Below are 27,902 nucleotides of genomic sequence, written 5' to 3' on the forward strand. Positions count from 1 at the left end.
GAGAAAAGATAAAGAATGAAAGAGGCAGTAAAATATAGAAAGAGAAAGGATAAATTTTAGAATTCTACCCCATGCATTGAGTTGTGTAAAAGAATTATATAAAACGGGTCAACTGAAAGACAGAAGGGAGATACTGGAGGAGAAAGCAGGTTGAGAGAGGGATAAAGAAAAGATAGAATGCAGCATGAAGAGAAAGTCAAGAGAAAGCAGATGAACTGATCAGGTATAGAGGTCAAGGTTAAAGAGAAAAAAAGAGATTCTTGGAACAAAAGGGTAAGTGGAAAGGAAGGGCAGGTGGGTTACGCTAGATAATTTGTGTACTAACAGGTTGGAGGTCATCTGACGATCGAATTGTGACAGAAGTTATCAAATAAATATCCTTGTGGCTTCATGTGAAAAATCATTTTCACACTGACTTGTCCATATCAACTGTGTGCATGAAATAAAGCACAGAATGTAAAGACCATCTTTCGATCATCGGTCTTGCAGCTGCGACCAATGGGTTTGCGTGGGCCGTCAGCCTGGGCTGCCGGGTCGGGAAGTTTGAAATGGGGCTGCCAGCAGCTGGTTTGTACTGTCCCTGAGAGAGCGATGGATGTGGATCAGGATCTGGTAGATAATGCCGCGAAGCAAAAAGTTAAGGACGAGCTGGCTGAAAAGTGCCAGAAGCTTTTCTTGGAATTTTTAGAAGTGTGTCAAAATGTTGATGAGGATGTTAAGTATCTCAAAGACGCTCAAGAGCTTATGTGAACAGAACTTCATTTGTGAGCTTCACCGATATAGAATATTACAATCAGCAGCTGGCAACAACCATTCAGGAGTGAGTATTACAGAATTTATCCATACATTTGTCGAGCTGTGCGAAACTTTTCGAGACTATGGAAACATCCCTGCTTCTAAGGAATTTTATGTGGCTTTTCAAGACTTTCCAGCCAGACACAAAATTCGAGAACTTACAGCAGCAAAGATTTGGACAATTTTGCGTATTAATGGGCATGTGGTACGAACGCATCCTGTTCACCCTGAGTTGGTGAATGGTACTTTCCTATGTATGGACTGTCAGTCGGTTACCAAGGATGTGGAACAGCAGTTCAAATACACACAGCCAGCCATCTGCAAGAACCCAGTTTGTGCTAATTGCCGCAGGTTTATATTGGATACCAGCAAGTCTCGTTTTGTGGATTTTCAGAAGTTACGAATTCAGGAAACGCAGGCAGAGCTTCCTCGAGGCAGCATTCAAGGTAGTGTGGAGGTCATAATGAGAGTAGAGGCTGTGGAAATGGCTCGGGCTGGGAACAGATATGACTTCACAGGTACACTGATTATAGTCCCTGATGTTCACCAACTAGCTACGCCAGGTACAAGAACAGAGACGAGTAGTCGAGTTTCAGGGGCACAAGGGTCTGATATTGATGGCATACAGGGCCTGAAAGGTCTGGGAGTTTGAGATCTTTCCTACAAGTTGGCCTTCTTGGTTTGTTACATGGCACCTACTAACCCAAGGTTTGGTGGGTCATTGTTCAGAGAGGAAAATCAGACAGCAGAAAATATCAAAAACCCAATTGACTCTGCAGGAGTGGGAAAAAGTGTTTGAAATGAGTCTGGATAAAAATCTGTATCACAATATTTGCATCAGCCTTTACCCAATGTTAGTGATGAAATTAAGAGAGGAATCTCATTGATGTTATTTGGTGGGGTTGCAAAGACTATGAAAGATGGCATTTCACTTCGTGGTGATGTTAATATCTGTATTGTTGGTGACCCCAGCATGTGCAAGAGCCAGTTTCTTAAACATGTGTAAGAGTTCAGTCCTCATGCTGTCCATACCAGTGGGAAAGCCAGCAGTGCTGCCGGCCTAACTGCAGCTGTAGTAAAGGATGAAGAGTCATATAGGTTGAGGCTGGTGCTTTGATGTTGTCTGACAATGAAGTGTGCTGCATTGATGAATTTGACAAAATGGATGTGAAAGATCAAGTGGCGATTCATGAAGCTATGGAGCAGCAAACCATTTCAATTACAAAGGCTGATGTAAAGGCTGTGTTGAACGCCCGAGCTTCTATACTTGCAGCAGCAAATCCGATAGGTGGGAAGTATGATTGATCCAAGACTCTGAAACAGAATGTAAACCTTACTGCTCCGATTATGTCGAGATTTGACCTATTCTTTATCCTGGTCGATGAATGCAGTGAGGTTACAGACTATGCAATTGCCAGGCGGATTGTGGACCTTCATGCGAGAAGTGAAGAAATATTTCATAGAGTGTATTTTCTAGAGGATGCTAGCCAATATTTGCTGTTTTCTCGGCAGTTTCAACCAAAGATATCAAGAGAAGCTGAAGAGTTCATCGTTCAACAGTACAGACTCCTAAGATAGCGTGATGGTTGTGGAGTTGTCAAATCAGCATGGCGCATTACTTTTTGTCAGCTGGACAGCCTGATCAGATTATCTGAGGCCATGGCTCGTATACATTGCAAGGATGAGGTACAGCCAAAGCATGTTATGGAGTCAGTTAGACTGTTGAACAAATCAATTATTCCGTTGGAGACTCCAGATGTCAACTTTGATCAAGAAGAAAATGAACTAAATGGTGATAATGCAATTGGCAGTAATGTGGAGAACAATGCTGTAAATGCTGAAATTTTTTTTGAATACACTATAAGCAGGGGGATATTGAGAGGGGTAAAAGAAGTGAGAGACCTTGGAGTATATGTCCATAGGTCCCTTAAGGTGGCAGGACAGGTAGATAGAGTGGTGAAGAAGGCATATGGTATGATTTCCTTTAGTGGCCAAGGTATAGAATACAAAAGCAGGGATGTAATGCTGGAACTGTATAAAACGCTTGTTAGGCTTGCAGCTGGAGTATTGCGTACAGTTCTGGTCACCACATTACAGGAAAGCATAATAAAAGCAAAATACTGCAGATGCTGGAAATCTGAAATAAAAACAAAAAGTGCTGGAAATACTCAGCAGGTCTGACAACATCTGTGGAGAGAGAAGCAGAGTTAGCGTTTCAGGTCATTTCTGATGATAGGTCACAGACATGAAACATTAACTCTGCTTCTCTCTCCACAGATGCTGCCAGACCTGCTGAGTATTTCCAGCACTTTCTGTTTTTATTACAGGAAAAACATAATTGCTTTGGAGAGAGTACAGAGGAGATTTACAAGAATGTTGCCAGGGCTTGACCGTTGCAGCTATGAGGAAAGAGTGGATAGGCTAGGGTTGTTTTCCTTAGAACAGGCTGAGGGATGACTTAATTGAGGTGTACAAAATTATGAGGGGCCTAGGTAGAGTAGACTGGAAGGATCTGTTTCTCCTAGTGGAGAGGACAATTGCCAGGGGGCACAGATTTCAGGTGATTGGCAGAAAGATTAGAGGGGACATGAGGAAAATCTTTTTCACCCAGAGGGTGGTGGGTGTCTGGAATTCACTGCCTGGATCAATGGTGGAGGCAGAAACCCTTAACTCTTTTCAAAGGTACCTGGACATGCACCTGAAGTGCTGTAACCTGCAAGGCTACAGACCAGGTGCTGGAAAGTGGGATTAGATTGGGCAGCTAGTTTTTTCAGCCGGCGCAGACACGATGAGCTGAATGGCCTCCTTCTGTGCTGTTACTTTTCTTTGGTTCTATGGTGTAACAACTGGAAAAAAGGAGTATGAGTATTAATCATTCATTAAAAATTTTCAAAGACTGCAAAGCTGTCATCTGTACAGCTAATCAGACACAAAAATACATTTCAAGGGTATTGGATTGCAAATCAACACGTTGCAGGTCACTGATGGGTACACATTTGGATAGTGAGCAATTTTACACATCCTGCTTCAAAAAAGGCAATGGTACAAAATTAGAAAAAAAACATCAATAAGACTGGAACACAGGGCTCTAACTTTCTGAAACACAGGGCTCTAACTTAAAGGAAGTGATTCACAGAATTTAACTTTGTTTCCGTTAAAGAAAAGATTTGGAAAGGCCTTTAAGATGCTGAGAGATGTGAATAGTGTGAATGTAAGCACACCATATGGGATGCCCACCACATTTCCTCGTCAACTTTGAAAGGGGAAAAAGGCCACACTATCTGACTGTTGCATTCAGACTAAAATCAACAATCACATTTTTGTTCAAGTAAGATAATTACATAGAAAGAGAAAAACACAGCAAGATACTGATGGCAGGACTGTTTAGAAAACAGTTAAGATTGAATCAGTCCACTAGTGTTTGATATCTTTACCAGAAAGTAGTAAGAACATCTCTAAGACATTTGAAGAAAACAATCTTTTGTAGTGTTGTTTGTATAGAGGTGAGACATTATTCTTACTCATTATGGCAGTCGAGAGCCTAGATTTTCCAATAGGGAACAGATTACACCCAAACAACTAGAAATGGGCTCCAGCCAGGCAAAATTAAAGTGTGCTGTTTTTACCCATTCATTGTAATTATGCATAATTACAGGTGTAAATTTTAACAAGTCCAGGAAGTCCACCAGTGATGTGAGCAGAAAATCATGTGTACTTGAAATTTGAAATGGACAATTAAAAGGTAACATCATAATCGGAGTGGGGGAAGGGGGCAGGGTTGAGAAAAATTCAGAAAGTCTTTAAAATGATTTAAAAGACCTCTTAACACAATGTCAGCCTTTGCCAAAGCTAAAGGTAAAATAACTTGGAAGTGACAAGCGAAAATAAAGGGAAAGAAAACCCAAGGTGCAGATATGAATTTACTGGCAAGCGTTGGAGTAGCCAAGCAACTAAAAGTCGATTTGGTGGTTACCAAACAAGATTGCGAGAAGAACCACCTATGCCATTAATCCTCATAGGTCAGCATTGCAGCATGCTTGGAAGGATCTGGTGGGAAGTTTCAGGCCACAGCTGGACCAATATTTTTATTGGATGTGCCAGCTCTATGTTGCATGATAACTGGCGATGCTCTATCAGCAGATGGAACAGCTCTACATAAAAACTTTGATGTCCTGGAATCTGTGAAGACTGTTGCCCATGGTTGTCACCAGTCAGACACACCAAAGCTTACAGATATGATTAGTGGTATCTTTGAGATAGTGGCTAATCAGGGCATTTTGGCTTCTTTCATGCTGTGCTGCTGAATATATGATGTACTATGATTGATGTACTTCTGAGGAGACATTCAACATTATGATAACATCATGGTCACATATTCACATATCTATGGCTATGCCATCAGTAGTGGTGTAACAGCTTCTTTTGAGAATAGCAGTCTCTGCATGCATCTCTGTCTGCCAAAGCTGGTATGCTGGTATGAACAACTGCACAATTCATGTAGCCTCTTGATCCGCCTCTTCAAACACATTGGGCTGAAATTTGTTCTGACGACGGGGATCCCAGTGGTGTGCTGGAAGATGGGGGGAGACCCCACCTCAGCCTCCCATCAGACCCTCGTGGCAATTCCACAGTATGCAGGCAATTAACTGCCTGCTGTCGGGGACACCACCCCTCTAAGGGATGAGCGCCCACCTCCAGAGCTGCCAGCCAATTGGAAGGCCAGCAGCTCTGCAGTATTGGCAGTGCCACCGAGAGCGGTGACCACTGCCAGTACTGCAGGAGGATGTCGGTGATCCCAGGAGAGGTAATTGGGGTCGGGGTCTCCGGGGCCACTTAGGCAGGATGGAGGGTTGGTGAGGGTTGAGGGGTGTCTTCCCAGGGGGCAGAAATTGCTGCTATTGCCCCCAAAGGAGGACCCCTGCAACCCTGCCAGGCGGCTGCCAGGTAAAACCTAATGGTGTCACTCTATGGCAGTGGGCCCCTCCGTTCTCCATTAAATTGAGGTAGAGGTGGGAAATGGCCCTTAAGTGGCACTTAAAGGCCTCAGCTGCCCTGGGGCGGGGAAGACCGTCCTTGGCCTTCCCTGTCCTGGACTAAATTGAAAGGTGTCGGGAAGACAACAGGCACTCCACCTCCCCATCGTCCAATGCAATTTTATGGACCCCCGCCTCCATTTCTGTTCCTAGGGGGCCCATAAAATTCAGCCTAATTAGATCAAGTAATAACAAAGAAATACTGCATTTATATAGCACCTTTCATGACCTTGGAATGTCCCAAAGATTTTTTTTCTGGCTAATTAAGTACTTCTGAAGTGCAGTCACTGTTGTAATTCAGGGAAACGCAGCAGTCAACTTTGCACACAGCAAGGTCCCCCAAACAGTAGTGAAACAATCAGACCAAGTAATCTGTTTTAGTTGGCTGAGGAATAAATGTAGGCCAGGACAACTCCCCTGCTTATCACCAATAGTCCTATGGAATCTTTTACATCCACCTGAGAGGGCAGATAAGACTTTGGTTTAACATTTTATCCTAAAGATATCAACTCCAACAGTAAAGCACTCCTTAAGTATTGCACTGAAATATCAGACAGGATTATATGCTCAAATTTCTGAGTAGAGTTCATGAGTAGACACATAAAGAATCATTGAGTAGCAACTTTCTGTTGCCATTGAGTTAAGGTTGACACCTATTTGGGAAGTCTGTTTGTGTCAGTAATTATGCTGGACCAAAACAATTATAGCAATTAGCATAAAAGTTCATGAGAACCTAAGTGCCAGCAGAAAAAAAACAATTTATCCAAGAAATGACTGCAGCAGATCTTAACATTACTATATCCTTTAATTACTACTGCCCAGCAACCGCTCATTCCATGCTAATTATAAACAGAGATTCTGTATGCAAGGAAATAGAAAGCAGGTTGACCTGCTCACATATTAATCTTTAAATGAATCTTCCAACTAGTTCAGATGGTACTTCCTGCCCTTTCCAAATGTTGGAAATAGGCATATGATGTATATTGCATGTTACAGATTTCTGTTTACTTTTCCTATCAGGTCTGCCTTACTTAAATCCTGATATGAAAATCCAGGCTCAAGTGCCAGTCGTGGGAAGAAAGAAAAGAAGTACACATATTTATATTATGCCTTTCATGACCGCAGGACATCTCAAAGTGCTTTACAACTAATGAAGTACTTTTGAAGTGTAGTCACTGTGGCATAGAATTACATTGAATATATGGCACAGAAACAGGCCATACGGCCCAAGCAGTCCATGCTGGCATTTATGCTCCACTCGTGCCTCCTCACATCCTTTTTGATCTAATTCTATCAGCATAAACCTTTATTCGCTTCTGCCCCACATGCATATCTGGACTCCACTTAAATACATCTATATTATTTGTCTCATCCATTCTCTGTGGTAGAAAGTTCCACATTCTCACCACTCTCTAGGTAAAGAACTTTCTTCTGAATTCCCCATTTGATTTCTTGGTGATTATCTTATATACATGGCCTCTAGTTTTGCTCTTCCCCAAATTCTTTCAAAATTTTAAATACCTCTTCGGTCACCCCTCAGTCTCCTCTTTCCATAAGAAAAGTGATCCAGTCTGTTCATCCTTTCCTGTTAGGTATAACCTCACATTTTTGGTATTATCCTTGTAAATATTTTTTGCACACTCTCCAGTGCAGGTGCATGGAGGCGCCAACACAGCAGGCAGCCAGTTATGGCCATGTCATGAAAGTAAATGGGCCCATAAAAGGGAGCAGAGTTGAGAGGGGCACTGTCTGTGGGCGATATGCTGAAGATTTTAACTGTTTGATACCCAAGTACCCTTGACTTCTTGAAATATTTTAGACATGAAATTAGAACCTTGATCTGATTGAACTTCAAGTGGTAATCCATAAATCCATATCTCGTAAAGAATTGGGTTAACTTCTCTACTATTACTTTAGCAGTAATTGTCCTCAAGGGAATGGCTTCTGGAAATCAAGTAGCCATATCCATGATAGTGGATATATATTGGTGTCCTGCTTTTGTTTTTGGCAAGGTTCCTACACAGTCTACCAATACCCTACTAAATGGTTCCTCAATAATTGGTATGGGAATTAGAGGTGTCAGTTTTCTGGCAGGTTGCGGTTTTCCCATCATTTGGCACGTATGGCATGTCCTACAAAACTGCCTCACGTCCTTTGTAAGGCCTGGCCAGTAATAATGTTGACTTGTACATGATTTGGTCTTCCGGATCCCCATGTGTCCTGCTAGAGGAATGTCATGTGCTAACCTTAATAATTGTTGGCAATATTTAGGTGGTACCACTATCTGTCGAACAACCGTCCAGTCTTTGTCTGCAGGTCTATGAGGCGGTCTCCTCTTCAGAACCCTGTCTTCAACATAATAGCCTTTTGAAACTCCTTTCGCCTCAGCTTCTGTCAGAGCCGACTGTGCTATTCTGTATAATTCTGGATCAGCTTATTGTGCTGCAATTAAAGAAGACTTATTAAAAATCTCATTTGGCTTATCTAAATCCCCAAGGAAAGTTTCAGATACTCGGCTATCTGTTTGTGGTGCCAATTTTACCTCCGACAATGGAACAATGGAAACATTCCTGGAACTTGTTCCTCTAATTGTTCTGTTTCTTTAACTTCGCTTGGTTTCTCTGTGACTACGGGAGAAACTGATACTCTTGATCCAGCCAAATCATTCCCTAGGAGTAGGTCAATTCCTTCTATTGGCACACTATGGACAATTCCTACAGTTACCATCCCTGACATTAGATCACACTCTAGGTGCACTCGATGCCAATACCATTAACTAAATCTTTAGCATTCAGTGCGCTCTCTGGTGGAAATGCTATACCTTACCCCAGCAAAAGAGTTTGAGTTGCTCCTGTATCCCTAAGTATAACGATAGGTTTGTCTGCCTCACTGGAGGGATATGGAGTTACTTTTCCTTTTGACAAGAATTCATTATAACTTCTGGAATCTTATTCTCAAACTCTATGCTCACTTTAATTTTTGTATCTGGTTTTACCGCTGCCGTTAAAGCTACAGCCTGGTCTGTTGTACTCTCAGTCAGAGCTCCTTTCTCTGCATTAGCTTTGTGTACCGCAACAAGCCCCATGGGTTTACCCAACAACTTCTAGCATTCTGAACAAAGATGTCCCATCTTGTGGCAATGATAACACTTCAGCTTGTGGACCTCATTTCTACCCTCAGCACCTTCCTTTCTGACTTGAGGAGGAGATCCTGGGGCGTTCCCAGCTGTTCCTTCTTGTCCCCGGCTACTTGCCTTCCTTTCACTCTCCCACTTTCTATCCTTCTCGGGTTTTTGGGGATGACAGACAAAAGGTTTTGGCTTATTGACAAGCTCAAAATCATCAGCAATTTCCGCTGCCTGTCTGGCTTTTAAAACTTTTCAGTTCTCTACATGAGTTCTCACTCATTGGAGAGAGTGAATTTTTAAACTCTTCAATGGAATCAATTCTCTAAAGTTCTCATACATGGCTTCCATCTTTACTGCCCATATCCAACGATCAAAATTAATTTGCCTTACCCTCTTAAATTCGACATTAGTCTGCCCAGCCAATCTCCGTAAGTTCAGAAACTTCTGTCGGTGAGCGTCAGGGACTAACTCATACACAGCAAGAATAACTTTTTTACCATCTCATAATCTGCAGAAGCCTCTTCAGGAAGCATGGCATAAACTTAATGAGTTCTGCCCATTGACCTGTTTTGCATAAGCTTGCCTTTGGCCATTTCATTTGTTTGGCTGTATTTTTTCAAAAGAAATGAAAAATGCCTCTACATCCCTTTCCTCAAAGTTAGGAGGAGCTTGTATGAATTTAAACAGCTTTTCGCTGGGCCCTGGGCTGGATTCAGATTCTTCCTGAGCAGAACTTTCCCTGGAGTCAAGATTAACCCTTTGTCTTAGTTCCATCTCTTTTAATTTTAATTTCCTTTCTTCTCTTTCACTTTCTCTTTGAAGTGCTCTGACTTTCTCCCTTTCCACTTTTTCAAATTCAAGTTTTTTATTGTCAATTCTTTCTCAGCCTCAACCTTTCTTCGTTCTGTTGCTTTTTCTTTTTGCTGTTGAAGCCTAAGGTTTTCCATTTATAACTGAATCTGAGCCAATTCAACTGTATTTCTCTCTGACTTGCTATCTTCTTCCTCCAATTTCAAATGTTGGGCTATTACGACAATTATCTCTGCTTTTTTAGCACCTGATTTCAATTCGAACCCCAATTGTGCTGCCAGATCTTTTAGTTTAATCTTGGTTAAAGTTTTCTAGTCACTGAGGGACACATTCTCCTTTCCCAAAGAAGCTGCAGCAATTGCTAATGCTATTCTGATGGTATAGCCTTTACCCTAATATACAAGAAACCTGGTTCTTTTATTTTTTTCTTTCAAGTTATTACTCCCCTCACAATTGACGCAATTCGTGCTGGAAATGATCCCGACAATAGCCCCAATTAATATGTTGCGACCAAGGCGGGAGTAATGCACTGTTAATTCCGTCCCACCACTCCACAGATCATAGCATATCAAATAAAGTTTCCCACCTACCGAAGTCTAGCCAAATTAAACACTGCATTTTCCCCTCAAGAACAAAGCACACAACATCAGGTTTCTTTCAAGAACAATAACATTAACTATTTATTCAAAAAGAAATAGTAGGTCTTAACTATTAATGAGATCAATCTATATATATGAAAAAACTTCTTAATCCCTTAACCCTCATGCAGACATGCATACATTCAAAAAGAAATGGTTAACTGGTCTCAAAAGGGTGTTTTACATTACAACTGTTTCTTAGGAATAGGAGGAATAATAAAAATAATGGATGTTCACGCTCTGGTAGGATGTTTTTGGTACGGTGAGGTGTTCTAGAATCGAATAGTCAGATGTCCCTCAAAGTCTCTCCAGGCAAATTTGATGAACAGTCTGTGATGGGTAGGTGTTCACGGCAATTTAACTACAGCAGGCGTTACATAGGTCTTCCATCAGGGTGTAGCAACAGGTCTACTTGGGTTTTGAGGCAGCAGTCTAGCAGTAGAATTCTTCAGATTTCAGGATTTTCTTAGAACACAGGAGGCAGCAGGAATCTCACTGGATGCAGAAATTCTTCAGAGACTGGGGCAATAGGAATCTGCTACCTTTCAAAAGCAGGATTCCTTTTCAAGTCTCCTTTACACAGAGAGGTAACACCTTTCTGGGTCTGATCTCTCTGGCTCCAGACAGGCCAAAGATTTCAACTGCCTGCTCTTTGTTCAATTCACAGGCTTTTAAAGGGTCCAAAGTGAAAAAAGAACCTTCCTCAACATGGTCACATGTCCAGACACAGTGTCTCCCCCTGGTTCCAAAAGCTGCTCTGAAGAAAGGTCAAACCCTTGTAATTTCCTTGAAACTGCTGACCTTCCTGTCCTTTTACAAGTTTAACCCTTTCAAAACACCCATAAAGTTCAACTCTTTGTTCTGAAGTTCCTTTCAAAACATTGCTGGAATTCCAATTATCTTTGCAGGTGTCTTTCACTGAGCAACATCCTTTTTTAAGTTTTTTTTTTAAACACATAGAAGTCCAAGATTTTAGTACAAAAATAAAACCTTTTGTCGCAGCGCTTTTAACCCAAGAGGACTGCATACTCTGCAACTCACTTTGAGCTGCTGGTGAGAACATTTACTTTGAAGATGCAGCCTTGAATGGATCCATTCTTACCGCCAATGAATGTTGCACATCTGTCCAGTGGTTTCTCAGCACCCCTTCAAAAACCATTGCTTCCCTTCACCACTTCATCTGTCTTTTCCAGTTTCGCCATTAAACAATGGAAATTCACATGTCTGGAGTCATGTGTCAATATTTACAATGTGGTCAATAAGTAGCAAAGTGCAAATTTACAAGTGAAATAAACCCCAGTGAACACTCAGTACTATGATTGATGCAGTGGCCTCTGCTCTCAGCCACTTCTTTACAATGCTTCCCTTGTGGCCACAGATTAGGCGGAGGCAGCCTGCTCGTTTGTGTCTGCTTGTGGCTGAGGTGCCCATGGCAGTCGTCTTCGTCATGGAGATATCTGTGGGGGCACCTCCAGAGGCTGCTGCACCGTCATCAGTGCAGGGGCAGCCTCTGTCACAGGGCTTTGCTGTACAGATGGTCCCTCAGATGGGGGGGTGGGGGGCGGGCCAAGAAGGCCAATGATGATGATGATGATGCCTTCATCCTCATCCTCATCGGTGACTGCTTCAGCCCTTGGATGGTGCTTCAATCACTGTAGGACTGTAGGGGACCACCAGTTGGGGCACAACTGGCATCCACTCCATGCATCTTTGTAGCACCAGTGCCACTGACCAGCCCATGCATTTTGTGCATGTCAGTGTGCATTGAGTGCTGCTGCATGTGGCTCCCTAAGACATTTGCCAGTCTCAATGGAGGAGTTCACGCATTCAAAACCCTGAGCCAAGGTGATGCACATAAGCTGAATGGACTCCTCCATTCTCAGCCCATGACCCCGCACTGCCCTAGGGAACTCTGTCACGTGGGTACATATCTCTCACTGCTAGTCAAAGTAGAGCCACCTTTGTGACTCCCAAGGGCCTGCATCCTCTGAGGGTGACTGCCCACAGCTGCCTCTGCCTGTATCACCTCCTCCTGCTCTTCACCTAGTGCCACATTTAGAACATAGAACATAGAACATAGAACAGTACAGCACAGTACAGGCCCTTTGGCCCACAATGTTGTGCCGAACCTTTAACCTACTCTAAGATCAAACTAACTACCTACCCTTCATTCTACTATCATCCATGTACCTATCCAAGAGTCGCTTAAATGCCCCTAATGTATCTGCTTCTACTACCACCGGTGGCAGCGCATTCCACGCACCCACCACTCTGTGTGTGTAAAGAACCTACCTCTGACATCTCCCCGAAACCTTCCTCCAATCACCTTAAAATTATGCCCCCTGGTGATAGCCCTTTCCACCCTGGGAAAAAGTCTCTGGCTATCCACTCTATCTATGCCTCTCATCATCTTGTAACCCTCTATCAAGTCACCTCTCATCCTTCTTCGCTCCAATGAGAAAAGCCCTAGCTCCCTCAATCTTTCTTCATAAGACATACCCTCCAGTCCAGGCAGCATCCCTGGTAAATCTCCTCTGCACCCTCTCTAAAGCTTCCACATCCTTCCTATAATGAGGCGACCAGAACTGAACACAATATTCCAAGTGTGGTCGAACCAGGGCCTTATAGAGCTGCAGCATAACCTCGCGGCTCTTAAACTCAATCCCCCTGTTAATGAAAGCCAACACACCATACGCCTTCTTAACAACCCTATCAACTTGGGTGGCAACTTTGAGCGATCTATGGACATGGACCCCAAGATCCCTCTGTTCCTCCACACTACCAAGAATCCTGTCTTTAAGCCTGTATTCTGCATTCAAATTCGACCTTCTAAAATGAATCACTTCACACTTTTCCAGGTTGAACTCCATCTGCCACTTCTCAGCCCAGCTCTGCATCCTGTCAATGTCCCGTTGCAACCTACAACAGCCTTCCACACTATCCACAACTCCAGCAACCTTCGTGTCATCGGCAAACTTGCTAACCCAGCCTTCCACTTCCTCATCCAAGTCATTTATAAAAATCACAAAGAGCAGAGGTCCCAGAACAGATCCTTGTGGAACATCACTGGTCACCGAGCTCCATGCTGAATACTTTCCATCTACTACCACCCTCTGACTTCTATGGGCCAGCCAATTTTGTATCCAGACAGCCAACTTTCCCTGAATCCCATGCCTCCTTACTTTCTGAATGAGCCTACCATGGGGAACCTTATCAAATGCTTTGCTAAAATCCATATACACCACATCCACTGCTCTTCCTTCATCAATGTGTTTTGTCACATCTTCAAAGAATTCAATAAGGCTTGTGAGGCATGACCTGCCCCTTACAAAGCCATGCTGACTGTCTCTAATCAAACCATGCTTTTCCAAATAATCATAAATCCTGTCTCTCAGAATCCTCTCCAATAATTTGCCCACTACCGACGTAAGACTGACTGGTCTATAATTCCCAGGGTTATCCCTATTCCCTTTCTTGAACAAGGGAACAACATTTGCCACCCTCCAATCATCCGGTACTACTCCAGTGGACAGTGAGGACGCAAAGATCATCGCCAAAGGCGCAGCAATCTCTTCCCTCGCTTCCCGTAGTATCCTTGGGTATATCCCGTCTGGCCCCGGGGACTTATCTGTCCTCATATCATTCAAAATTTCCAGCACATCCTCCCTCTTAACCTCAACCTGTTCGAGCATATCAGCCTGTTCCACACTGTCCTCACAAACGACCAGGTCGTTTCCTAAGCACACGCGGGGACCCACCGATGTGAATGTATCTGTGCTGGTGGAGAGCGCGCTTTGGTGGTAAGGTGTGTAGGTGGTTCCTATTGGTCACCTCCCAACTGACCGCACACGTGTTTTGTTTAAAATGATAGTTAGCCCCTGAGTGTTTTATTTGCCAAATTATCAAGACAGTGATAGGTTTTCTTGTAGGTTTAAAAAAGATTAACTATTTATTAAACAATATTCATTCCCCAAACTGTTTGCAGCACCACTCACTCACACACGCATTCACTCTCACATGCACACTCAAGGGAAGATAGATAGAAGGTAAAGAGTAAGAGTTCAAGGTGCGGTAGTTGTTTTTGAATCTTCTAATTAGGACAGTCTCTTTTAAAGATTCAGGCCTGTGTATTTGTAATCTTGAATTTGTTGAGATGTTGTAGCTTTCTGGTGGTTAAAATTTCAGACTGGAGATGGCAGTCACTTTCAGTTCTCTGCTGCACCAAGTTGAAGTGTAGAATTAGCATCAGGGCTTCTTCGTCTAATCTAGGCTGAATCTTGCCACAGCCCCTGGCTGGACTGTCTTCTGTGAGGATTCTGTGATCTCCACCTTTCTTTCTCCAGAGGGTTACCTTTTAAGGTTACAATTCATCATATTAGCATTTCTGTGAGTTAACACATGGCCTTCTCCCCTAGTGTCACCACACAATGGCCCAGGATGTGGAATCCATGGCTATCTATTAATATCTGGATGAGTATCATTCTGTTATGATGTATCCAATTCACACCTTCTTTGTCTCAGAAGAAATCCATTCAATTCAGGAATGTCTCTTGATGGTTTTAGAATGAGTGTAGTCAACACCTTTTAGTCTGGAATGTCCTTTTGTCCTTTCGAGACAGTGAGACAGTTTTTTAATACATAGGCCAGGTCATCTGACCTTTGGATGCCATCTTTCGCAGCTCATTTTTTTAAAAGGAAAAGTCAATTTCAAAGAGTCTACATTGAACAAACTTTGTATCTTAAAATTAGGAATATGATATGTCTTTACTGGACATGACAGCCTGTAAGATGTGATGGTGCTGGCTCCGTTGTTTCAGATTCTTGAGATGGCCCTGGCGATTTGACAGAACTCAGCTGCTCGCTTTCCACAACTGACCCCATAGCAGACATGAGAAGAGATCATGAGAACCAGCCTTTGACCAATGTCACTGGCTCATTTACATAAGAAGCTGCATGTATTAGTGCTGCCAGACCCTCAACAACACGAGCTCTGGGCCTTGCTGAGGGGTCAGTAAGTACCCTGACACACATTTGCCCCATGTTCAGCGGCATCAGGTGTCCTTAGGTTCCTGAGCTGGTTTGTCTGCTGGAGGCTGCAGACCTGGAGGCCTGTCATCAGGGTCTTGTGTTGCACTCACCTTGCAAGAGTGAAGAAGGTTATTAAACCTCTTGAGGCACTGCACCCAGTTCCTCCACACTACACTCCTGCTGCTGACAGTTTCAGCCATCTCAAGCCATTCTTGTCCTGTTTGGCTGGGTGCTCCTATCCTACCACCCGCTGAAAAAAGGACCTCTCTCCTCTTCCTCACAGCCTCCAGTAGCATCTCAAGGTCAGCATCAGTGAAGCCCAGGTGCCAGGCCTCTGCCTCTCTTCCTGTCACACTAGTGCTTGCATCCTGCTTCCAAATGGCTGCCTCTGAATGGCTACTGTGATACCTTTAAATTGGACCTGCACTTTAGAAGTCCTGCCTCTATTCTGTATCCACTGCCACTAATTGGCTGCACAACACACCCTCCAGTCAATTAGCAGCTCACTTCTGTGAAAATTGCAGGATGTGACTATTCTTCCATACCCCCACCCTGGTACGGTATCAGGACCTGGAAATGGTCCCAACATCAGGTTCTGAACCACGGAGGCAAAATCCTGCCCTTATTTTCTATTTTTTTTTTCTACTTATTTTTCTTATCAAAATATAAAACCACACACTTATCTGTGTTGAAATTGATTTGCCAATCATATGCCCATTCTTCAGGTTTATTCATGTCTACTCATAATTTGTTGTAGTCCTCCTCAGTATCAACTATTCCCCCAGTTGGGTGTTATCCACAAATTTAGAAATCATGTTTTTGATTGCAAAATCTAATTGTGAACAACAGTGGTCCAAACACTGATCCTTGTGAGACCCCACTTGCCACCTTCTGCCACTCTGAATAACTACCATTTACCCCTACTCTTTGCTTTCTGTCTTGCAGCAAGTTAGTTATCCATTCTGTACTTGTTCCCTGGCTCTGTATGCTCTGACCATATTAGTTTATTAAGTGGTGCCTTATTAAAGACCTTTTAGAAATTTAGATAAATTATATCTGCTACATTACCCGTGTTTACTCTCTCGGTTAACTCCTCAAAGAATTCAATGAAGTTGGTCAAGCAACACTTGCCCTTTTGAGATCCATGCTGGCTAAGAATGATTATATTTTTGGTTTCTAGATTTTTTTTCTGTTTTTTCCTTTAGTCGGGATTCTATATTTACTACAACCAATGTTAAGCTAACTGGTCTATAGATCCCTGGGCATGTACAAGGAGTGGCAGTGGGAGAGCGTTTTGGTGGTCGTGATCATAATTCAGTCAGTTTTAACATAATGATGGAAAAGGACAAGAATAGAACAGGAGTTAGAGTTCTCAATTGGGGCAAGGCCAATTTTACTAAACTGAGGAGTGATTTAGTGAAAGTGGATTGGAAACAACTACTTGAAGGTCAGTGTCAGAGCAGTGAGAGGCATTCAAAGGGGAGATTCAGGGAGTTCAGATTAAACATGTTCCCACAAAGAAAAAGTGTGGGATGGCCAAATCTAGAGCTCCATGAATGTCAAGGAGCTTACAGGGTAAGGTAAGATAGAAAAGGAAAGTTTATGCCCGACACAGAGAATGCAATACTCCAGAAAGCTGAGAGGAGTATAGAAAGGGGAGGGGTGAAATCTAAAAGGAAATTAGGAAAGCTAAGAGAGGACTTGAAAGAATCAAAATCAAAGTGAACCCAAAGATGTTTTATCAATACATTAGAGTAAGAGGATAACTAAGGAAAGAGTAGGGTCCATTAAAGACCAAAAAGGTAACCAATGTGTAAGGGCAGAAGATGTTGGTATTGTTCGTAATGAATACCTTGTGTCTGTCTTCACAAAAGAGGGGGACGATGCAGATGTTGTAGTTAAGGAAGAGGGGTGTGACGTATTGGATGTGATAAACATAAGGTGAAACGACGTATTAATGGAATTAGCATCCTTGAAAGTTGATAAATAACCAGGGCCGGATGAACTGTACCCCAGGCTGGTAAAAGAAGCAAGAGAGGAAATAGCGGAAGATCTGACCATCATTTTCCACTCCTCACTGGATACAGGTGTGGTGCCGAAGGATTGGAGGACCATTAATGTTGTAGCTCTATTTAAAAAGAGACTGAATGATTACAGGTCAGTCAGTCTAACCTCAGTAGTGGGCAAATTATTGGAATCTATTCTGAGAGACAGGATTAACTGTCACTTAGAAAGGCGCAGGTTAATCAAGGATAGTCAGCATGGATTTGTCACTTAGAAAGGCACAGATTAATCAAGGATAGTCAGCATGGATTTGTTAAGGGAAGATCTTGTCTGACCAACTTGATCAAATTTTTTGAAGAAGTAACAAGGAAAATAGATGAAGGTGGTGCAGTTGATGTTGTCTACATGGATTTTAGCAAGGCTTTTGACAAGGTCCCACATGGCAGACTGGTTAAAAAATAAAATCCCATGGGATCCAGGGAAAGGCTGTTTACAGTGGCGTTCCGCAGGGCTCAGTACTGGGTCCCCTGCTTTTTATGGTATATATTAACAATTTGGATGCAGATGTGTGGGGTATGATCAGGAAGTTTGCAGATGACACAAAGTTTGGCCATGTGGTAAATAGCGAGGAGGATAGCTGTAGGCTGCAGGAAGATATTGATGGTGTGGTCAGATGGGTAGTGGGGAAGATGCTTGAGTCTATTATCAAGGAAGAAATAGCAGGGCATCTCGATAGAAATTGTCCCGTTGGGCAGACGCAGCATGGGTTCATGAAGGGCAGTTCATGAAGGGCAGGTCATGCTTGACAAATCTTTTGGAATTCTATGATGACATTACGAGCAAGGTGGACAATGGGGACCCAGTGGATGTGGTGTATCTAGATTTCCAAAAGGCCTTCGACAAGGTGCCACACAAGAGGCTGCTGCATAAGATAAGGATGCATGGCGTCAGGGGTAAAGTATTAGCATGGATAGAGGATTGGTTGACTAACAGGAAGCAGAGAGTGGGGATAAATGAGTGCTATTCTGGTTGGCAATCAGTCACTAGTGGTGTGCCTCAGGGATCGGTGTTGGGACCGCAATTATTTACAATTTATATAGATGATTTGGAGTTGGGGACCACGTGTAGGATGTCAAAGTTTGCAGATGACACTAAGATGAGTGGCAGAGCAAAGTGTGCAGATGACTGTGAAACTTTGCAGAGGAACATAGATACGTTGAGTGAGTGGGCAAAGGTCTGGCAGATGGAATACAATGTTAATAAATGTGAAGTCATTCATTTCGGTAGGAGTAACAGTAAAAAGGATTATTACTTGAATGGTAAAAAGTTGCAGCATGCTGCTATGCAGAGGGACCTAGGTGTCCTTGTGCATGAATCGCAGAAGATTGGTCTGCAGGTACAGCAAGTAATTAGGAAGGCAAATGGAATTTTGTCCTTCATTGCTAAAGGGATTGAGTTTAAAAGCAGAGAGGTTATGTTGCAGCTGTATAAGGTACTGGTGAGGCCGCACCTGGAGTACTGTGTGCAGTTTTGGTATCCTTACTTGAGAAAGGATATACTGGCACTGGAGAGGGTGCAGAGGAGGTTCACTAGGTTGATTCCGGAGTTGAGGGGGTTGGTTTATGAGGAGAGACTGAGTAGATTGGGATTATATTCATTGGAGTTCAGAAGAATGAGGGGGGATCTTATAGAAACATATAAAATCATGAAGGGAATAGATAAGATACAAGTAGAGAGGATGTTTCCACTGGCAGGTGAAGCTAGGACAAGAGGGCATAGCCTCAAGATTAGAGGGAGCAGATTTAGGACTGAATTAAGAAGGAACTTCTTCACCCAGAGGGTTGTTAATCTATGGAATTCCTTGCCCAGTGAAGTAGTTGACGCTTCTTCAGTAAACGTCTTTAAAGCTAGGGTAGATATCTTTTTGAACAATAAAGGAATTAAGGGATACGGTGGGAGCGCGGGTAAGTGGATCTGAGTCCGCAAAAAGATCAGCCATGATCTTATTGAATGGCGGAGCAGGCTCGAGGGGCCGGACGGCCTACTCCTGCTCCTAGTTCTTATGATCTTATGATCTTATGATATGTATTCAGTGAATGGTAACATAGTGGTTATGTTTCTGGATTAGTAATCCAGAGGCCTGTACTAAAAATCCAGAGACATGAATTCCAATTCCTACCACGGCAGCTGGGGAGTTTAAATTCTGTAAGATTTAGGTTCAAGAGTCAGAGATTACCCAAAATAGGCGGTCGAAAACTCATAAATAATTTGAAAGAAGTTTATTAAGAAGCAACAAGTTAGCTATAATATTTATTAAGTAGCAGTTTAAATATGATGATGCTTAAGCTAAATAGACAGAAAAGACATACGACCCATAATAGATTGAACGGATTACCGACCCCGGATCATATGGTGGGGCAGAATGGTGTTGGCAATTGGTGTTGGTGGTCTTTTCCGTCCTCGGGGTCCTCAGTCTTCTTGAGCTAACCAGACTATTAGGCCAAAGCCAAACACTCGGCCTAAGTTGAGCTTCGGGAAACTTTCCTTCTGTCGAAAGAAGACTGACGATTTCCCTCCTGAGCACCTGTTTATCTACTTTATTTCTCGGGACTGCTAGTTCATCCTATGTCAATCACTTTTTCAAACTGTTCTAACCAATGACTACAGGAGCGGTACCTGAGGTGTCAGGGTGGTCACCTCCTCCTTCTCCATCACTTTAGCTCGAGGTCATCTTTCAGTTTACCTCTTACTGGAGGACATTTGTCAGCCTTTATCAGGCACTTGCACAGATAAGAGGGTACAAAAGGCGCCAGACAATCGCCTCCCATCAGCTTAAGAATGGCTATGGTGTCCAGTGACTTTTATATGACCCCCTCGGGAATGTTATAAACTGCGGCCCCTATATTTGTTTATACCCATGACGACCCTGGCTGCAAAGAGCTGCTTCCCTGTCCCATCTGAGAGAGAAAACAGCTTTTCTGTGGGTCTGTTTCATACTATGCCTACTGTTACTATACGAATTCTATATTACTCTGAGAAGTATCATTTTATCAATTTCTTGCAATTCAATTAATTATATAAATCTGGAATAAAATGCTGGTATCAGTAATGGTGGCCATGAAAATAGTGGATTATCATAAAAACCCATCTGGTTCTTTAAAGTCCTTCAGAGAAAGAAATCTGCTGTCCTTACCCGATCTAGCCTATACGTGACTCCATCCCCACAGTAATGTGGTTGACTCATAAATGCCAATTGAAATGGTCTAGCAAGCTACTCAGTTGTATCAAACTGCTCCGAAAATGTCCAATAAAATTAAAACCGGACAGTCCACCTGACATTGACCAAAGCACCTGACGCGACAAAGGCACACCCAGCTCAGTCGACCCTAAAACACAACAAGACCTTACAAGTCTGGGAACCTTTGCCAAAACTAGCTGTCCCAGAGACTGGTGAAGCAACAGCCTGATGTAGTCATACTCACAGAATCATATATTTCTGCTAATCTTCCAGACTCCTCCATTACCTTCCCAGGGTATGTCCTGTCCCACTGGTAGGGCAGATCCACTCGAGGTGGTGGACAGTGGTATACAGTCAGGAGGGAGTGGCCCTGGGAGTCCTCAACATTGACTCCGGATCCCATGACGTCTCATGGCATCAGGTCAAATATGGCAAGGAAACCACTTGCTGATTACCACTTACCACCCTCCCTCAGTTGATTTCCACTTAGAAGAAGCATTGAGGGTAGCAAGGGCACAAAATGTACTTTGGGTGGAGGACTTCACTGCTGATCACGAAGAGTGGCTTAGCAGCACCACTACTCATCAAGCTGGCCATGTTCTGAAGGAGATTTGATGGCGGTGTACAAGATTATGACGGGCTTAGGTAAGTTAGACAAGTAAAAGCTATTTCCATTAACTGATGGTACAGGGACTAGCGGACACAACTTGAGGGTTTGGGGTAAGAGATGCAGGGGGAATGTGAGGAAGAACTTTTTTATGCAGTGGGTGATAATGACCTGGAACCCGCTGCCCACGAGGGTGGTGGAAGTGGAGACAATCAATGATCTTAAAAGGAAATTGGATGGACACTTGAAGGAAATAAACTTGCACAGCTATGGGGATCAAACAGGGGAGTGGGATTGGCTGGATTGCTCCACGGAGAGCTGGCATGGATTTAAGAAGAGCACCTAGCTACACTTGGGGTTTATGAGTTAACATTTTGTTAAAGCATGCTGCCTTACAATCTTTTTGTTTTCCAATAAATATGGAATGTGGCAAGGCAGGAGTACTTCTCACATTTTTTGCAGGCCTCTGGGCCTTCAGGAGTACCTTGGCTCCCTCAAAGGGTGTGATGGAAGGGGCCTCACCATGTGAGGTCAAGGCATTCCCCATCCCGCAGTCTAATGTCTTACTGGGTGCAGCTACATGGTAAGGGCAGTGAAGGAAGGAGCAACAGGGCTACACAAAGCTGGGCCTTTATTGGATTACATGGATCTCTTAGTAAGGATCATCTGAAACATGTCTGTATTAGTGCTTCCCAAGCCTCCCTTGCGTATATCTAGGTATATCTCACTGCACCTTGCCTGTGGTCCCTGGAGTTCTTCATCATGCAGTGCCTGGTTATCATCTTCCTCCGTACCCTCATCATTGGAGGAGGCATCGCGCTCCACAATATCCTCATTGGTCAAAGCCTCTCTCCTCTGTAGTGCCAGGTTGTGCAGAGCACAGCACGCCACCATGATATGCGATACCCTTACTGGGGCATACTGAAGGATGCCACTGGATTGACCTAGGCATCTGAACTGCATTTTCAGAAGCCCGAAGGCCTGCTCGATGGTTGCTCGCATTGTGGCAGGTGTTGTACCTCTCCTTTGCATCAGTGTTTGGTTTCCCAACAGGCATCAATAGCCACGTCTTCAGTGCATATCCCTTGTCACCCAGTATCCATCCTTGAAGGCATGTGGGGGTTATGAAAATGTCTGGCTCCTGGGACTGCCTTAGTTTGTAGGCATTGTAGCTGCTTCCGGGGAACCATGCACATACTTGCAGGAATCTTTTGCAGTGGTCGCAGACCAGTTGTACATTGAGCAAGTGAAAGCTCTTCCTGTTGATGAAGGCTGCAGACTGGTTGGTGGAAGCCCTGATGGCCACATGCGTGCAGTCAATGACACTCTACACCTGGGGGAATCCAGCGATGGCACTGAATCCAATGGCCCTCTCAGCCTTACTGTCTGGATCAGTACAAAAGTGCACGTATTGGCTGGATCTCTTGAAGAATCATTGGCGGCCATCTTGATCATCGTTGAGCCACAAACTGGCAGATCCCACACATATCTCCAGTGGATCCCCAGAATGATCCTGAGTCACAGAAATTTACTGCTACGGTGACCTTCAGCACCACTGGCATAGGGTGGCCACTTCCCATGCAGCTCAGCTTGCCCTCCATCATGACACACAACTCAGTAAAGGCCTCCCCGGAGAGGCACAGTCTTTGGCAACACTGCTGCCCCTACATTTGAAGGTAGGTGATCCACTGATGGTAGACCCTCTCTTGTGGGTATCCTCTTCTGCACACATGAGGCTGGTTATGTGCCCCTCTGTGCCCTCCTCCTGTGTCCCCGCTTGCCCCCACTGAGGCTGAAGCTCGTGAGGGCCCTCAGGTTGCTAGCTGCCCCATTCCTGTGGCTGCTGCTCTGTCCCTCTCTGATACTACTCCTCATTGGAAGTCCTGAAGCCTGAGTGAACGTGGCCCATGGCAGGTAGCTGCACTCAGGTTCCAGGCCCTCTCACTCTCCGCCCACCCCCCCATCCCCTGCTTTATTCACATGTGCCACATCTGAAATTACACTGTCGCAGTTTGCCCTCAGTGTGCTGGCAGGTTTGTCCCTGCTCCCAACTGCCAATGCCCATGCTGTTCCACTCTGCCTTCCAAGGCACATTAGCTTTCATGATGGTTGCCGTCTGGAGCCAGCACTGACCTCCCAAAAAATCACTTCTTCCTTATACCTGGCGAGGCTCTGAAGACACATGGTTCCCATGCACTCTTTGGAAAATTTGAAAACCCCGATAAACTTGCAGTTAATTGCCTGTTTAACAGGCTTAATTACCATCCCATTGCATTTGGGAATGAGGTCCTCCTGCCTTGCTGCCCACCCTCCAGAATATCTGGTTGCAATGTACCGATGTCACAGTTCCATCCCAATGCCTTTCTTGCAATGTTCTGACTCCCAGCCCATCGCCATAGGCCTGGGAAAATTCAGCCCAATGACTTTGGTCTTCCCAATGGAGGAATGTTCGGCTCATCCAGGACTGGATGCTGAACAAGCAGTCTGCCAGAATAGATGAAGTAATGGTGACCAGAGAAGTTTATGGGTGAGAAATTGTGATAGGCTGTGCCCGGCTTTTGGGGCCGTAGAACTCAACAACTCGCAGTTTGCAAGTCACTGAGGCACTCATCTCAACGTGAGCTACTTACATTTCATTCTCTCTTGCCAGACAGAAGTACCCAGTGTGAGTACATGGCTTTGCTAGGATTGCAGACTTCCTCATGGTGCAGGGTCCCATTGACCACATGCATATTACTTTGTGGGCACCACCTACCAACTCTGCCGTGGACCTGAACTGGAAAGAATACCACTCCCTTAAACTCCAGCTGGTGTGTGACCATAGACGGAGAAGCATGCGGGTCAGTGCCCGGTATCCAGGCTGTAGTCATGGGCTTGAATTTTATGGCCCCTCACAGGGGCAGGCTTGTGGCGGATGCGCTGTAAAATTGAGTGGGAGGTGGGGGATGACTTCCTGACGCCTTCCCGCCCCTGCTGCAATTTTACGCGGGCGGTGGGAAGAAACGGCCCACCCATCCCAGACCAATCAAGGCCCTTAAGTGGCCAATTAACTGCTACTTAAGGGTCTCCTCCCACTGCCACTGGTACTTTACCAGTGGCGTCCGGGTGGCAAAGGCCTCCAGAACACCATCAGGAAAAAACTGGCAGCCCTTTTGGGGGCTGGGGGAGGGGGAAGCCCTCCTTATTGGGCCCTCCTCATGACCCAACTGCCCCCATTACACAACACTAGCCCTGCCATTCTCCATACCCTAACCGACCCCCCTTGCCTTGCTGGGGCCTGGCCAATTGTCCCCAGCGAGGTTCCAAAAACTTATCCTCTTTCCGGGGCCGTTGTCGCTCTTGCTGCTGTTGGCTAGGTGCAGTCCCAGCAGTGGCCACCACTCCTAGTAGTACTGCTGGGACTAAGAGCTGCTGGCCCGCTGATTGGCTGGCTGCTCCATAGGTGGGACTTTCTGCCTCAAGAAGGTGGAAGTTCCGCCCAGGACCAATTAAGGACCTGGGGAGCAAAATATCCCGGCCTGGCTCCCCAGGCTCAGCGGAGACGGGCTCACCCCCCAACTTTTTGGCCGGTGGGCAGGGCCTCCCGCCCAACGTAAAATTCTGGCCATGATGTCTTCATTCTGCAGAAGTCTGCTGTGCCAGCTGCATTTGAGCCACCAAGCAAATTAAAAGGTGGTTATTGGTCAACAAGGGCTATCCACTGACCACCTGGCTGATGATTCCGGTGTGCAACCCTCACAAATGTGAATGGCATGCATACAATGAAAGTCAGGCTGCCACACAAAACGCGATAGAGGACCATTGGCATGCTGAAACAACACTTCCACTGCTTGGACCACTCTGGAGGAGTCCTGCAGTAATTGGCAGAGCAGATGTCAGTCAGATTCGTAGTGGGCTTGTGGTCTTCTGTATTCTGCACAACCTCACCAACATGAGGGGACAGCCTTTGCCACTAATTATATGGTGAGCAGATGAGGAGCAGGACCATGAGAAGGAGGAAGAGGAAGGGCAACCTAGACAGTCCCTTTCTGGCCGGCCTGCCGTTCAAGAACTCATCTAAATGTGATATCAGTAACCGCAACTCCAATATCCCATTCATCAACAGTCCCACACCTTTCTTTCGTCACTGACCATCACAGAGTCCACTTGGCCACAAAGCAAAAATAAAAGCAAGCGCAGCATTCCAAACCAAATTTATAAATGGAATCACGCGATATTGCATAGAGAAATCAACTAATCAGCCTTGTGCTTTCCTTTATTGCCTGTCTTTATGCCTTGGCTTGTCCGAGTGCTGTTACACAGTGCTACCCCAGTGGCTGCAGCTTAGCTGGTGGAAGGCTGCTGACTTTCAGTGAAGGAGACTGCAGATGGCCTTGCAGGACATTCTTGAGCAGCTCTGGGCCTAAAAAGCCCGGCTGCATGCTACACCATCTCAGCAAGGGTGGCAGCAGTTTGGGCTGCCTTACTGACAGGCAACAGCAAGGACACTGGCAGAGTGGCAGGTTGAATACTGTCTTCCTAAAAAAAGGACAACAGTTTCATGTTCCTTGCCACTCCACTGGGCAGTACCTCAGAAATCCTCGTAATCTGTTGGAGGACAGATTGCTAGACTGCTGTGACACCCTGCAAGCCCCTTTGCACACTCTAATCTACAGCCATGATGATAACAGTCTGTGCTTGCATGGCAGCAAGCTCACCTTGCATGATGCATCATGGTTGGATCCACAACTCTGTGAATGGAGTTTGCCACCACTTCCATGCTTGAAAGGATAGACTCCAATCTCTGCACAAAGCCCTGTGCCAACATGGTGCAGGACTCCTCCAAGCTCCTTGACATTGACTGCAGGCTTGTCAGCAAGCCTGCGATACACCAAGCATTTTGTTGTGCATATCCATCAGCCTTCTTCTGTAGGCTGCCCCATTGAAGTGCTCATCTAAACCATTTGCAGCAGAATCGGTGTGACCTCGACCTCTGGTGAGCTGGCACCAGTGCTATCCTTGCCCTCTGCCCTGGCTGCGGGCCATTTGTGCCCAGTGTCTCAGCATGTGCCGATCCTGCCTCTATGCTCTTCTCTAAAGTATGTGCAGTGTCAGTACCTGATGGATGCAAGTATGAAATTGAGTGAGGGTGTTTCCTCATTGACTTCTTGTTGTTCCTCTATTGCCTGGCCAGGTTGCACTTCTTGGGTATCTGAAAGGAGAAAGGCACAAGGGTAAGGTTGTAGTGAGGGGAGGGGGCAAAAATAAGAGTTGCGTGTTGACACCATCTGCAGCTTGTAAATCAGATGAGAGAGTAGGATGAGAGGGTGGTGGGATGTGACAGGGTATGAAGATACCATCGTCTTCAATGGTTTCAGCCCTGCTGGTGATCACGTCCTCAGCAATGGGCTGACCAGTAATTGCCAGCATCGTCTCCTCGGTGGGGGTGAAGACATGCAGGCACACCTGTCCCCCTCTGGTTAGCTCTTGCTGCCTCCGGTTGTGCGCCACCTTGTCCTGCAATAGAGAGGGAAGTGATTCAGTGACTGTCATGCAATCTGTTTGGGTGATGTGGCTGTCATGGTTGAACAGTTGGCAATGTGTGCAAGCTGTGAGATTTGGATGTGAACCTTGCAGCAGTGCGAAGTATGTGAGGGGAGGTGGAGCATATGAATGTCATATCAGTCTGATAAAGATTGTTGGTAGGTGAGTGATGGGGGTGTGGTGATTTGAACAATGTCTAAGACAGTTGGTAGGATATGGCATTTGACAATGCATTCACTAACCTGAACACTTGTGACGTTATTGAACTTGTTGCTGCACTGCATCCACGTCCTCGGGGCTTGATTCCTGGCATTGACCTTCACGGCTATCTGTTCCCATTGCTTTCTCATCGTGTTTCTGGAGGGCCTCCTAGCCTCCTTCATACACATGACATCTCTCCTGTTTCCCATCTCTTCCACCAAGGCCTCCAGTGCAGCATTTGATAATATTGGAGCCTACTCTTTCCCATGTTGTGCCATTATTCAATGTTTCCCAGGTCAGAGTCCTGCATGACTGCCAGCACCCGTTCCAGCCACAATGCACCTCCCCTTTATGAGGTGCAAGCTAGTTTTAAGCAGTGCAGTCTAATTTCAAGTGGTACTGGCCACTGATGATATTTCCCCACTACTGATATGCTCAGCTAATCAACAGCGCAGTTAGCTGCACGCTGAAATCATTGAAATAACAAACAGCACAAAGTTGGTGCGCTGCCAGCTTTGCAATAAGAACATAAGAAATAGGAGCAGGAGTAGGCCATTCAGCCCCTCGAGCCTGCTCTGCCATTCAATAAGATCATGGCTGATCTGATCATGGCCTCAACTCCACTTTCCTGCCTGCCCCCCCCACCACCATAACCGTTGACTCACTTGTAGATCAAATCATTGGGCACATGTTAATAGTACATCATGATACCCACACCTGTTTTTGGAGGCTATTGAACTTAGCCCCATATATCTCCCACCATGGCCAGGATTTTACAGGGCTCCCGACGTCGGGCTCCGTGGCTGGGGGGGAGGCCAGAAGATCATTCCAGCAGTGTCCCACCACAGAGCCCGATGCTGGGAGGGCCGGATCCAATCATACCGGCGACGCGAGGCTC

At 45.0% G+C, this 27,902-nt stretch overlaps 1 protein-coding gene and 1 pseudogene across 1 annotated transcript in view; both read left to right on the forward strand.

Moving 5' to 3' along the window:
* cacna2d4a (calcium channel, voltage-dependent, alpha 2/delta subunit 4a) overlaps nucleotides 1-27,902 on the forward strand; it is a 695,670-nt gene that overhangs the window by 358,711 nt on the left and 309,057 nt on the right. The gene's annotated exons all lie outside the window — the stretch shown is intronic.
* LOC137379768 (maternal DNA replication licensing factor mcm6-like) lies at nucleotides 592-4,054 on the forward strand (annotated as a pseudogene).

This window comes from Heterodontus francisci, chromosome 18 (assembly GCF_036365525.1).
Source record: "Heterodontus francisci isolate sHetFra1 chromosome 18, sHetFra1.hap1, whole genome shotgun sequence".
Classification (NCBI taxonomy): Eukaryota; Metazoa; Chordata; class Chondrichthyes; order Heterodontiformes; family Heterodontidae; genus Heterodontus; species Heterodontus francisci.